The 12,598-nt window shown below is 39.5% G+C and overlaps 1 protein-coding gene across 1 annotated transcript in view; it reads right to left on the minus strand.

Moving 5' to 3' along the window:
* Window positions 1–6,550: 6,550 nt before the first annotated feature.
* Window positions 6,551–12,598, minus strand: part of RAB9B (RAB9B, member RAS oncogene family) — a 109,339-nt gene continuing 103,291 nt past the window's right edge. The window contains exon 4 of the mRNA XM_077987572.1: window positions 6,551–6,830. The gene's annotated coding sequence lies outside the window, so the exon portion shown is untranslated. The remainder of the gene's footprint in view (window positions 6,831–12,598) is intronic.

Here is a 12,598-nt window from a genome sequence, read left to right on the forward strand (position 1 = left end):
GAAAGGAATCTTTAGCTGGAGGGATAACAAATCAGTCACCAGTTAAGGAGCTCCGTTCAAAAGCAGTTTCAATTTAATTTCCTGATTTCTGCTTAACCACAATTAATATTCTGCAAGCAAGTCTGGTTGAATGACTTTAAGACATAAAGAATAAAAATATGACAGGGACTTATTTTAAGACACTGGCAAACAAGGACACAGCACCATATTTTGGAGAATTGATTCAGGGTGCTACAGAGTGATTGTATTTTTGCCTCACAGGAACCGAAAGCCAGTTCCCAAGAAAGCTATGTTTTCCATCTGCCCTTATTTGGCTCTGCCCTCTGGGATGAATCTATAGATGGAGTTTCTAGGCTCTCAGAAGCTGAGAGCATCTCCAGTCTCTCAATTGAGTCCATTGTTCTTAGCTCTCCCACACACCATAAACCTCCTTTTTTCTAACTGAAAGAGCTCTCTTTGTGCTTAGATCAGCCAAAGATCAAGATGCAGCAGTATAAACAAGAAACATTTTCTTACAGCACCAGTTGTGTTGCTTTTCCTATCTTCAGGGTCAGTACTGAGTGTAGTTATGCAGGATGTGGAAGGTGCAGCTTTGTCCAGAGCAACATTTGTTCATTCCTTAATTCCTTCTGTGAACATTCATTGAGAAACTACTAAGTACTGTGTTAAACCCCAGGAAGTTCAAGTTTGGGGGCGGTATGGGTAGAAAGGTGATCAAGACCAGATCTTACACTCAAGGATCTCTCTCAGATTCAGCCATAGCAGAGAGGTATCCCAGGGTAAACTGGAGTGGAGGCAAGGAGTCTGCAGTCTGACCGGCTGACTGCAGTGGGCATCTGAATTCTCCCCTCAGTATGTGGGAGAGGTGGGTGTTAAGGGCCTTGACTTCACGTGGCTCTGGGTTTTTAGGGCACTGATACAAACAAAACTTCAATTTAGAGTCCTGACAACTTGTGACTTGCTCTTTCTATGTCACCCTGCTTCTTGCCTTACATGTGACAGCATTTATGCACACACTGTCACAATGCATGTGCGTGCTTCCACCCACTCAATCATTTGGGGAGTCAGAGGGCACATGAATCAAGATTTACATAAACACAGGCTATTCAGCCTGGCCTTTTGTCTCTATCCAGGCTAAATCTGAGAAGCCAAGGAAGGGTAATGTAAGATACAACATATCAAAACTGCACTTGTACCCCCTAAATTTATACAACGACAACAAAAAAGATAACAAGTCTTTCTCTGTTTGGATTTCCTTAATTGTGAACACAGGTAGTGTGTCTACTTTTTTTGTCTTTTTCTTTTTTTTTAAATTGAGACAGAGTCTCCCTCTGTCGCCCAAGCTGGAGTGCAGTGGCGCGATCTCGGCTCACTGCAAGCTCCACCTCCCGGGTTCACGCCATTCTCCTGCCTCAGCCTCCCGTGTAGCTGGGACTACAGGTGCCCGCCACCGCACCTGGCTAATTTTTTGTATTTTTACTAGAGACGGGGTTTCACCGTGTTAGCCAGGATGATCTCGATCTCCTGACCTCGTGATCCGCCTGTCTCGGCCTCCCAAAGTGCTGGGATTACAGGCGTGAGCAGTGTGTCTATTTTGACATTAACAGTTAACTTCATGAATATTAAGTAACAAAAGAAATACTCATAATTATATTTACAAAATCAATACTTGGCTATTCCTACATCAATAAGCAGGTAAGGACTTCAAGTCAATATTTATACATTGGGAAAGATTTTCCTTGTTCACTCACTTGTTTGAAAGAAGCAAACATGCTCTTCATTATATTTGTTGTCCCACAAAGTTTGGTGTCTATGTGCTCCTGTTCTGGGACTCCCTGAATTGACTGACTTTATTCTACAGGAAAATATCAGATAAGGTCATGAGTGTTTTACTGATCATGGATCAGTCCAAGGAAATCCAGTCTTAACATTTTACCCAAACTCTCAAAAAATACTTATTTGATAAATTATCTGTGTCAAGTGTTATGCTAAGTGTTTGTGGTATAGCAGTTAATAAAAGAGATACAGTCTCAGCCCTCACGGAGTTCAACTAAAGACAGAAAGGGGTAGGAAGGGAGACAGGGAGCATGGTGAAGAATGAGGCTAACATCCTTCCACAGAAACAGTGGAAAAGATAGAATCAGGGAGAAACTTGCACAGTCCCATGAGAAACAAAGAGTCATTAAAAAAAACAAAAGATATAGACATGCAAGTCTGTATTTAGATAAATGCAATGGTATTTAAGATTGGAAAACATTAAACAGGCTTGGACTGTTTTGTTCCCCAATGTGGAAAGTGACTCAGCTCTAGGTTCCAAAGGAACTAGCTTCATGGATCTATATATTATGTGAAACCCTACCTTTCAAGCATCAAAGGGGCAAAATACAAAGCTGATTCTGAGGGTTGCAATATTAAAACCAAACAAGCCAACTGATATTTGAAAGTGTATAGATGGTTTTAATTCTAGTTGATGATGAATTCGCATGTAGACCAACTTTAAAAAACAACAGGGAAATGTGGCTCTTTTTTTTTTTTTTTTTTTTTGAGACGGAGTGTCGCTCTGTCGCCCAGGCTGGAGTGCAGTGGCCCCATCTCAGCTCACTGCAAGCTCCGCCTCCCGGGTTTACGCCATCCTCCTGCCTCAGCCTCCCGAGTAGCTGGGACTACAGGCGCCCGCCACCTCGCCCGGCTAGTTTTTTGTATTTTTTTTTTAGTAGAGACGGGGTTTCACCATGTTAGCCAGGATGGTCTTGATCTCCTGACCTCGTGATCCACCCGTCTCGGCCTCCCAAAGTGCTGGGATTACAGGCTTGAGCCACCGCGCCCGGCAGAAATGTGGCTCTTGCAATCAAAGCTTCCTTCCATGTCCCCAACATGTACCAGATAGAAATTTGGTGACATCTCATTCGACTTAAAATATGAAATCTGCCCACATTATCAAATAAAAGTGAACAGAAACATAAAAATTATCCTATATGCAAATGATATTATTTTCAGAAGCTCAGAGTGGTCTTAGCAAACAAATGGCTCAGCTAATTACTGCTAGGAAGAAAGTATACATATCAGCTTTCCTAAAAATAAATTTGTCATTTTCAGTAGATGTTCCCACCTTCTTGTTGATGAATAGTGTGAGTAATTCCATAAAGCAGGTACTTCAGGATATATTCTGCAGCTGGCTTATCTGAAAGGACAAAAGTAAATTACGTTTCTCAAAGCCAGGTAATATATGGGTGCTTATGGAATTTCTACACATGTGTTGTTGTTTGTTTGTCTTTAATAGCTTAGCGGGTTACAACTACTTTAAAGTATTTCCAGGTTAAAAAATTTTAAGTCGTGCTTTATGCCCTATTTGTCTTGGTGTTAAAGAAGATTCAAAATAATTGTCTGGGAAGGGCGTGGTGGCTCATGCTTGTAATCCCAGCACTTTGGGAGGCCAAAGAGGGCATATCACTTGAGCTTGAGGTCAGGAGTTTAGTTTTGCCATGGCCAACGTCGCAAAACTAAAAATACAAAAATTAGCCAGGCATGGTGGTTCAAGCCTATAATTCCAGCTACTCAGGAGGCTGAGGAACAAGAATGCTTGAGCCTGGGAGGCAGAGGTTGCAGAGTGCTGAGATTGTGCCACTGCACTCCAGTCTGGGCAACAGAGGGAGACCCTCAGTAATAATAATAATAATAATAATAATAATAATAATAATAATTGCCTGAAGAGAATCTTGGTCAGGACTGTAGGCAGCCTTACCTCCAACAATAATAGCTGCACTTTATCAAGCACTGTATCTGCAAAGTACGTTACACATCTTATCTCATTTCATCGTCACATCAGTCTTACGAGGCAGAAGCAACTATTATCCTTCAGTTCCATGCTGGAGCATGTGGCCTTGTTGATCACATCAGTTTACACATGAGGATGTTAATCCTATCCTAGTTCAACTGACTGGCAAAACTGCAGGGACTAGCTGCATTCAGCTATTTGTCAGGGAGCAGAACCACTATCATTGTAGCTCAGTATTGTGAACAAAAGTTCTCTGAAAAGGGGCCACAAAGCGAGACCCCGCCTCTACAAAAAAAAAAAAAAAATTACTCCAGCATGGTACCTAGTGCCTGTAGTCCCAACTACTCTGGAGGTTGAGGTCGGAGTATAGCTATAGCCCCAGAGGCTGCGGCTGCAGTGAGCTGTGATTGCACCACTACACTCCATCCTGGGCAACAGAGCGAGACCCTGTCTTGAATAAAAAATAAAACAAAATTATTAAAAATAAAAAGGAATTTGGAGGAAAGAGACTTTTTTTTTTTTTTTGGAAACAGGGTCTCACTCTGTTGCCCAGGCTGTAGTGCAGTGGCACCATCTCAGCTACTACAGCCTTGACCTCCTGGGCTCAAGTGATCCTCCCACCTCAGGCTCCACAGTAGCTGGGACTACAAGCGACTGCCACCAGGCTCAGGGCTAATTAAAAAAATTTTTTTGTAGAGACATGGTTTTGCCATGTTGCCCAGGCTGGTCTTGAATTCCTGGCGGACCTCGGCCTCCCAAAGGGCTGGAATTACAGGCATGAGTCACTGCTCTTAGCTCCAAGGAAAGAGACTTTATTCCAGAGAATAGTTTGGACACCAGAGACACACAACCTTAGGTGTAAAACGAAGGTGTGTTCCACAGAGCAAAGGTAGGGTTCTACTTTTATAGCAAAAGTTTATGCAAATGAAGTATTCAAACTCACCTGGTTCTGATTGGTTGATAGAACTGAGCCCTGACTGGTCAAGGCAACTGAGCCCTGATTGGTTGAGGCAGCTAAGTCATAATTGGTCAAGGCAGATGGCCTCTGGTTGGTTGGTTCAGGTGAGCTCTGGAAGTCCCAAAGTTGAACAGTCGTGTGGGTTTTGGAGGAACTTGAGACCTCTGACCTTTAGTTGGCAGATGGCCCCACTTGGCTCTATTTAAAATTTAGGCCCAGTTAGCCACTCAGGATCCATTTTGAAGTATTGCCTATTTCAGGTTCACATTTGTTCATAGTACCTGCCAAAAACTCCCCTGAGAGAAGCAGTGGTTAAGCGGGGATAACCTGAAGGAAGTGTACTCCATTCATTCCCCAGGCATCTCCAAATATTTTTTACTGTGCAATCCTATCAGTAAAACACAATGGAGCCCACACCCCCACCCCCAGACCTTGCTGCTCTAAGTGTGGTCTTAGAACAAGGAGCATCAGGATCGCCTGGGAGCTAGTTAGAAATGCAGAATCTCAGCCTGATCTACACCCACTGAATCAGAAACTGCACTGTAACAAGATCCCAGGACGATTTGTATACATATTAAAATTTGAGCAGATTTGCTGTGTGTAATTATATAACATGTATTAAAATATATATTAAACATATGCTTTAAGTATTGACATTATATTCATGTACTGCTGTTCTAATATACACATTATAAAGCATGAAAAACAACTTTTAAAAATATAAAATAAATATGAAGTAATATTTTAAAATATATTTTATTTGATAGTATATACATACACAATTTATATCTTATTTGAAACATGATAATATTAATATTTTAGTGAGAACAATGTGACTGAATATGCCTCATTAATTTTGAAATCATGGTTTAACATTTTAGAATACTGAGTTCAGTTTAAACTGACCCTTAGCTTGAATGGATGTTATAGCCGAAAATAATAACTTACAAAGATTCATAGATTTAAATGGATGTAGTATGACAGTGGCAGTGCTCAATAAATTATGTTAATTTTTCAGCCTCACTTTGCAGTTATGCAAAGATTTTTGTTGAAATTTGACTATTAAATTTTCGCTCTCCCTGCCATCATTCAGTGGTCCTTGCAAAGTACATTTTTTTTTTTTCTTTTGTGACGGAGTCTCCCTCTGTCACCCAGGGTGGAGTGTAGTGGTGCGATCTCGGCTCACTGCAACCTCCGTCTCCCGGGTTCAAGCAATTCTCCTGCCTCAGCCTCCTGAGTAGCTAGGCTTACAGGCATGCACCACCACACCTGGCTAATTTTTGTATTTTTGGTAGAGACGGGGTTTCACTATGTTGGCCAGGCTGGTCTCGAACCCCCGATCTCGTGATTCCCCCGCCTCAGCCTCCCAGAGTGCTGGGATTACAAGCGTGAGCCACCGAGCCCGGCCCAAACTAAAGTATTTTTACAAATGAGTTCAAGCTATCGGAGTAGGATGTTTCAGGCAAGTTAAACATATCCTGTTACTTTAAAAAAAAAATATATATATATATATATATAATCTTATACTTTTAAATGTTCTGTTTTTCATGCCTTATATGTGTATATTAGAACAGCAGTACATGAATATAATGTCAATACTTAAAGCATATGTTTAATATATATTTTAATACATGTTATATAATTACACACAGCAAATCTGCTCAAATTTATATATATATATAAATTTTCCATATATATATGGAAAAGAAGTGACACACATAGTTTTCAGCAACAAAGTCACAAGCTGATGAAGGTATCTCCACATATCTGTTTTCAAATGCTCTCTGTATGGCACATTTCCTTTGAAAGGCACTTACTTGGCCAGGCGCGGTGGCTCACGCCTGTAATCCCAGCACTTTGAGAGGCCGAGGCGGGTGGATTACGAGGTGAGGAGATCGAGACCATCCTGGCTAACACGGTGAAACCCCGTCTATACTAAAAATACAAAAAATTAGCCGGGCGCAGTGACGGGCGCCTGTAGTCCCAGCTACTGGGGAGGCTGAGGCAGGAGAATGGCCTGAACCCAGAAGGTGGAGCTTGTAGCGAGCCGAGATCGTGCCACTGCACTCCAGCCTGGGCGAAAGAGCGAGACTCTGTCTAAAAGAAAAAAAAGAAAGGCACTTACTTCTCACTGATTGTTAAAAAGGCATATTTCCCTGACAAATCTGCAGAGTGAGAACACCAGAGTCAATCTTGTTAATATTTATTGATATTAGGTATTAATAAAATTTTTCTTATTTTAAGATTAAAAATTAATACAAATACTAGTTCAAATGGATCATGTTGCAATCACCACAGAGTGCACACATATCTCACATTAGAGGTCATACTGTGTAGCAGTTTCTCCAAAACATTTTGAAGATGGAAATCTCTTTCTAAGGTGATAAGTTTTTCAGGCCTCTACTATAACAGGTGGAGGGAGGTATTACCATTGGTTGAGAAAACATTTAAAATATATAATCAATTCAATAACACTATTTTAAAACTTTTTCTTACAGAAAATTTCAAACATACACAAAAGTAAAGAGGTTCCTTAAATGCAAGGAGCCTCATGTAACCATTACTCAGCTTCAGTAATGATCAATATTGAGTAACATTTTAAAATGAGTTTGTATTCTGTTGATGTCCACACAGATTAAGACATATCATTCGTTCATTTTACTGACAATCCTTACTGTTCAGATGGATGCCAGAGGGGAGACTCCTTGCAGCAACACCTCCATTTTCTTTCTTTCTTTCTTTCTTTTTTTTATTATACTTTAAGTTCTAGGGTATATGTGCACAACGTGCAGGTTTGTTACATATGTATACGTGTGCCATGTTGGTGTGCTGCACCCATTAACTCGTCATTTACATTAGGTATATCTGCTAATGCTATCCCTCCCCCCTCCCCCCTCCCCACAATAGGCCCCCGTGTGTGATGTTCTCCTTCCTGTGTCCAAGTGATCTCATTGTTCAATTCCCACCTATGAGGCAACACCTCCATTTTCTACTCTACCCCCAAGAGGACAGAGGACAAAGCTTGGGGATTGCTCTACTTTAGAGTCTAAAACATCTTCCTGATTTATGCCAGACCAATAGGTAGCAACTATTACTTGAATTGCTTCACAGTGGCCATCTTGGAATTATTTTTACTAAATTGCTCTGTTTTGTGATGTCAGTGACCTATGTTGAGGACTATTTTTAAAAAGCCATCCTACACAACAGTGGCTATGTCTACTATGGTCATGTTTTTGTGGGTGTCATTCATTATACTATATTTATCCAGAAGGCTACAGGGGACCTATTTCTCTTCAGTCTAGTATCAAACTAGTTGTGCTTTATTTGAGTGTTGAAGTAAGAGCAGACTGTCATTATGATTCCTGATGTTGTGTTTTGGACTTTTTTGGCGGGGGGCGGGGCAGAACACATTCATTGTTTTAGTAATTTAATCTTGCTGAGTTGTTGAAACCAAGTAAAGGTTCCAAAACCACCTCTTAGTTTGTTGGATTATTTTTCTTTCTCTTTCCCCTCTCATTTCTGTGGAAGTGTGAAAGGTGGTCAGAATTGAAAGAAGAAGAAAGAAAGAAAGAAAACAGTTCTAGGTCTTTTCTTCCCTCACCCTCATTTCAAACTCTAGAATTCAGAAAACCTTAAAACACTGGACTTAGATGTGGTTTTGTCAGTAAGTTAACAGATGGATTCAAGTATGGTGAATTAACATCTTCTCTCGATCATATTTGTATACTCCAGCCCTAATAAGAACTCTAAGCTCTTTACTCATTTTAATACATCGGCGTGAGAGATATTGTCTGGCAAAAACTTGGAGAAATAGGTATAAATCTGACTTTAAATGGCTCCATGTCAAAAGTTTTTACTTTCACAGGTAAGAAAGTCTTTTGATATCGTTCACTATCTTTTTTTCCCCACAGTAAAAGCCTAGGGTAGCTCATTTCCAGGGCTGTTTTCAACATGCTGGGACAACTCGAATTGTTTCAAGGAGTATTAGGAAAATGATACAAATAAGATTTTAATGCAATTCAATTTTAAATGCATATACCATACACCTTTAGGAAAAGAGAATAAGATAAACTAAAATAGAATAAGTGATAGTTTTCAATTCTGAAGTATTTGGTGATTATTTCTTTAAAACAGGGTTACCAACAGGCATAGATCCATTGTAAGCTCTGCCTCATTCTCTCCCCTTCTGTCTCCCTGGGCTTACAGTGGGGTACAATGATGTCTCCAGGACTGGGTTTTCTGTTACTGTGGACACTCATGACTCCTTCTCCACAGTGTTCCAGCACCCCATTCTCCTAGTCTGAGTGCCCACCTTGTTTACCATTTATAGTAGGGTTGTCCCCACTTCAAATCACTTTACACTTATTGCTCCAGTCCCCTCCCAGGAGTGTGGCTCCTAGGCTCCTATCATTTGGTCCCGCCACCTTCCCAGGTATGCTGTTCCTGCCAAGTGGTGACAGGCCTCCTAAAGACCACTGCCTGATGTTCTCTAGATTTGTTTGTCATTGGGCCTAGCATCTACACTCTGTCCACCTTACTGAGTGTGAATAAATTATTGTTTCACCAGAAGATCCTGGAACTGACAACCTGGGAATCCAACAACGGCAAACAATATGACTTTGATTATGTACCAGCACTGTTGTTTGTACTTTGCAGATGTTAACTCATAAAAGCCTCATAACAATCCAGAGGTGAGCACTATTATTATCATCATTCTAATTTTAAAGATGAAGCAACCGAGGCACGGATAGGTTAAGTGCGTTACCCAAAGTTACAGGCTGGTAAGTGGTAGAACTATGTTTTAAAGTTAGGTAGTCACATTTCAGAGTCTCTTTACTTAACTACTGCTCTATGGTTCTCCCAGCACAGGGAAACATCCTCTCACAGGGGAGGAAGTCTTTAAAATGAAAGAAAACATTTTATATAACAAACTGTCCTGTTTGTCCTGGGAGAGGAGCATGTCAAGGACAAAATAAGATTAATGAGAACAGAACACTGAGGGCCAGAACAGCTAATCAGAACTTGGAACACCTAGTCTCTACCATGAGGGGAGTCAATGCCACTGTGCAAATTATGTAGCCACTAAATACAGAACAAATTTTATCAAGAAATTAACAGCTAAAAAGTACGTAATACATAAACACCAGCAGATAACTTACAAAGATATCAGCATGTTTAAGGACAATATTAAATAGATCAAAGTGGGTGCCTGAGGTGGGAGAAGAAAATAGGGGTAGGGATCATAGAAGAAGAAAGAGAGAGAGAGAGAGAGAGAGACAAAGAGAGAGAGAGAGAGAAAGAGAGAGAGAGAGAATGGGGGTGAAGAGAGAGAGAGGGACCTTGCCTGTAATGATAATGAAAATATACTAAGAACTCAGAAATATGATCAACTCAATTCTCAGCCACCTGAGGTCCAAATTCAACAAACAAATGATTGCCCTGGAATGGCATCCTTTGCTCTTGAGGGCACTGATAATTTTTCTATTTGGACACATAGAGTTTCTGATACATCTTAAGGGTAAGCAGAACTACAGTTTAGGAAGTGGCTACGTAAGAATGAACCTTGATGTAGCCTTTGCTTTACTGGGAAATGACTAGGTTATTCTTTGCCTCTGCTTTTCTTTGCAGTTACATGTGAAAATAAACTCATATCACCAGCTATCAGTGTATGCTAGGTTACTTTTTTACAACTTTATGATTGTATAATTCATACACAATTGACCAATTTAAAGTGTGCAGTCCAATGAGTTTTATGAATAGTATGCTCACAGAGTTGTGCAATTATGACAACAACCAATCTTAGAACATTTTCATCACCCCCAAATGAAGATCCATACCCATTAGCAATGATTCACTATTCTTTCACCCCCACACCCCCAACACTAGGCAATCGCTAATCCACCTTCTGTCTCTGTGGATTTGTCTATTCTGGGCGGTTCATATAAATAGCATCGTATACCATGTGGTCTTTTGTGACTGGCTTCCCTCCCTTAACATAATATTTTGGAGGTTCATTCATGTTGTAGTATGTATCAGTACTTTGTTCCATTTTATTGTCAAATAATATATATTTCAATTACTGAATAATATATATTCGATTGTATGGGTATGCCACATTTTGTTTATCTATTCTTCAGTTAATGAGCATTTGGGGTTTACCCATTTCTTTGCTATTATAATAGTGCTGCAACAAACACTCCTGTACAAGTTTTTGTGTGAACGTATGTTTTCAATTCTAATGGATTTATGCCTAGGAGTAGAATTGCTGAGTCATATGATAATTTTATGTTTACCTTTTTGAGGAACTGTCAGACTGTTTTCCATAGTGGCTGCAACCTTCTACATTTCCAACAACAATGTATGAAGGTTGTAATTTCTCCACATTCTTGTCAACACTTGTTATTACCTGGCTTTTTAATTATAGTCATCCTACTGGGTATGAAGTGAAATCTTATTATGGTTTTGTTTTGCATTTCCCTGATGACTGATGATGTTAAACATCGTTTCATGTACTTATGGTCCATTTGTATATCTTTAGAGAAATGTGTATGAGATATTTTGCCAATTTTAAAATTATTTGTCTATTATTGTGTTATGAGTACTTTACATATTTTTATTTACTTATCTATTTTTGAGACTGAGTCTCGCTCTGTCGCCCAGGCTGGAGTGCAGTGGCGAGATCTCAGCTCACTGCAACCTCCGACTCCCTGGTTCAGGTAATTCTCCTGCCTCAGCCTCCCGAGTAGCTGGGATTACAGGCATGTGCCACCACGCCCAGCTAATTTTTGTATTTTTAGTAGAGACAGGGTTTTACCATGTTGGCCAGGATGGTCTCGATCTCCTCATCTCGTGATCCGCCTGCCTCAGACTCCCAAAGTGCTGGGATTTCAGGTGTGAGCCACTGCATTTGGCCTACTTTACATATTTTAGCTACCAGCTCCTTATCAGATACATGATTTTCAAATATTTTCTCCCATTCTGTGTGTTGTCTTAACTTTCTTGATGGTGGCTTTGAAGCAAAAAGATATTTAACTTAGATGAAGTCAAATTTATCTATTTTTTCTTTCGTTGCTCTTGTTTTTGCTATCATGTCTAAGAAATCATTGCCTAATCTAAGGTCACACAGATTTTCACCTATGTTATCTTCTAAGAGTTTTATAGTTTTAACACTTACCTTTACATCTATAATTCATTTTGAGTTAATTTTTGTTTATACTGTGAGGCAGGAGTTCAATTTCTTTCTTTTCCATGTGGATATTCAGGCATCCCAGCACATTTGTTGAAAAGACTACTCTTTCCCCCATTAAATTATCCTGGCAGTCTTTTTGAAAATAGATTGTAATGTAAGGGTTTATTTCTGGGTTCTCAATTCTATCCCATTGATCTATATGTGTATTATTATGTCATTACTACACTGTCTTGATTATTGTAGTTTTGTAGTAAGTTTTGAACTTGACAAACGTGAGTCTTCCAACTTTATTCTTTTTTGAGTTTGTATTAGCTATTCTGAGTTCTTTGCACTTCCATATCAATTTCAACATCAATTTCAGCATCAGTTTGTCAGTTTTTGCAAACAGAACAGAACAAAACAAAACAGCTTGATTTTGCCAGAGATTGTATTGATTCTATAGATCAATTTGGGGAATATTGCCACCTTAACAATATTGAGCCTTTCAATTCATGAAAACAGGACACCTTTCCATTTATTTAGGTCTTATTTAACTTATTTCAATGAAGTTTTGTCATTTTCTGTGCACAACTCTTGCACTTTTTTGTTAATTTGTTTTCTAAGTATTTTTGATGCTATTATAAATGAAATTATATTTTAGTTTTCTTTTTGGATTGTTTCTTGCTAATGTATAGAA

Source organism: Macaca mulatta, chromosome X, assembly GCF_049350105.2.
Source record: "Macaca mulatta isolate MMU2019108-1 chromosome X, T2T-MMU8v2.0, whole genome shotgun sequence".
Classification (NCBI taxonomy): Eukaryota; Metazoa; Chordata; class Mammalia; order Primates; family Cercopithecidae; genus Macaca; species Macaca mulatta.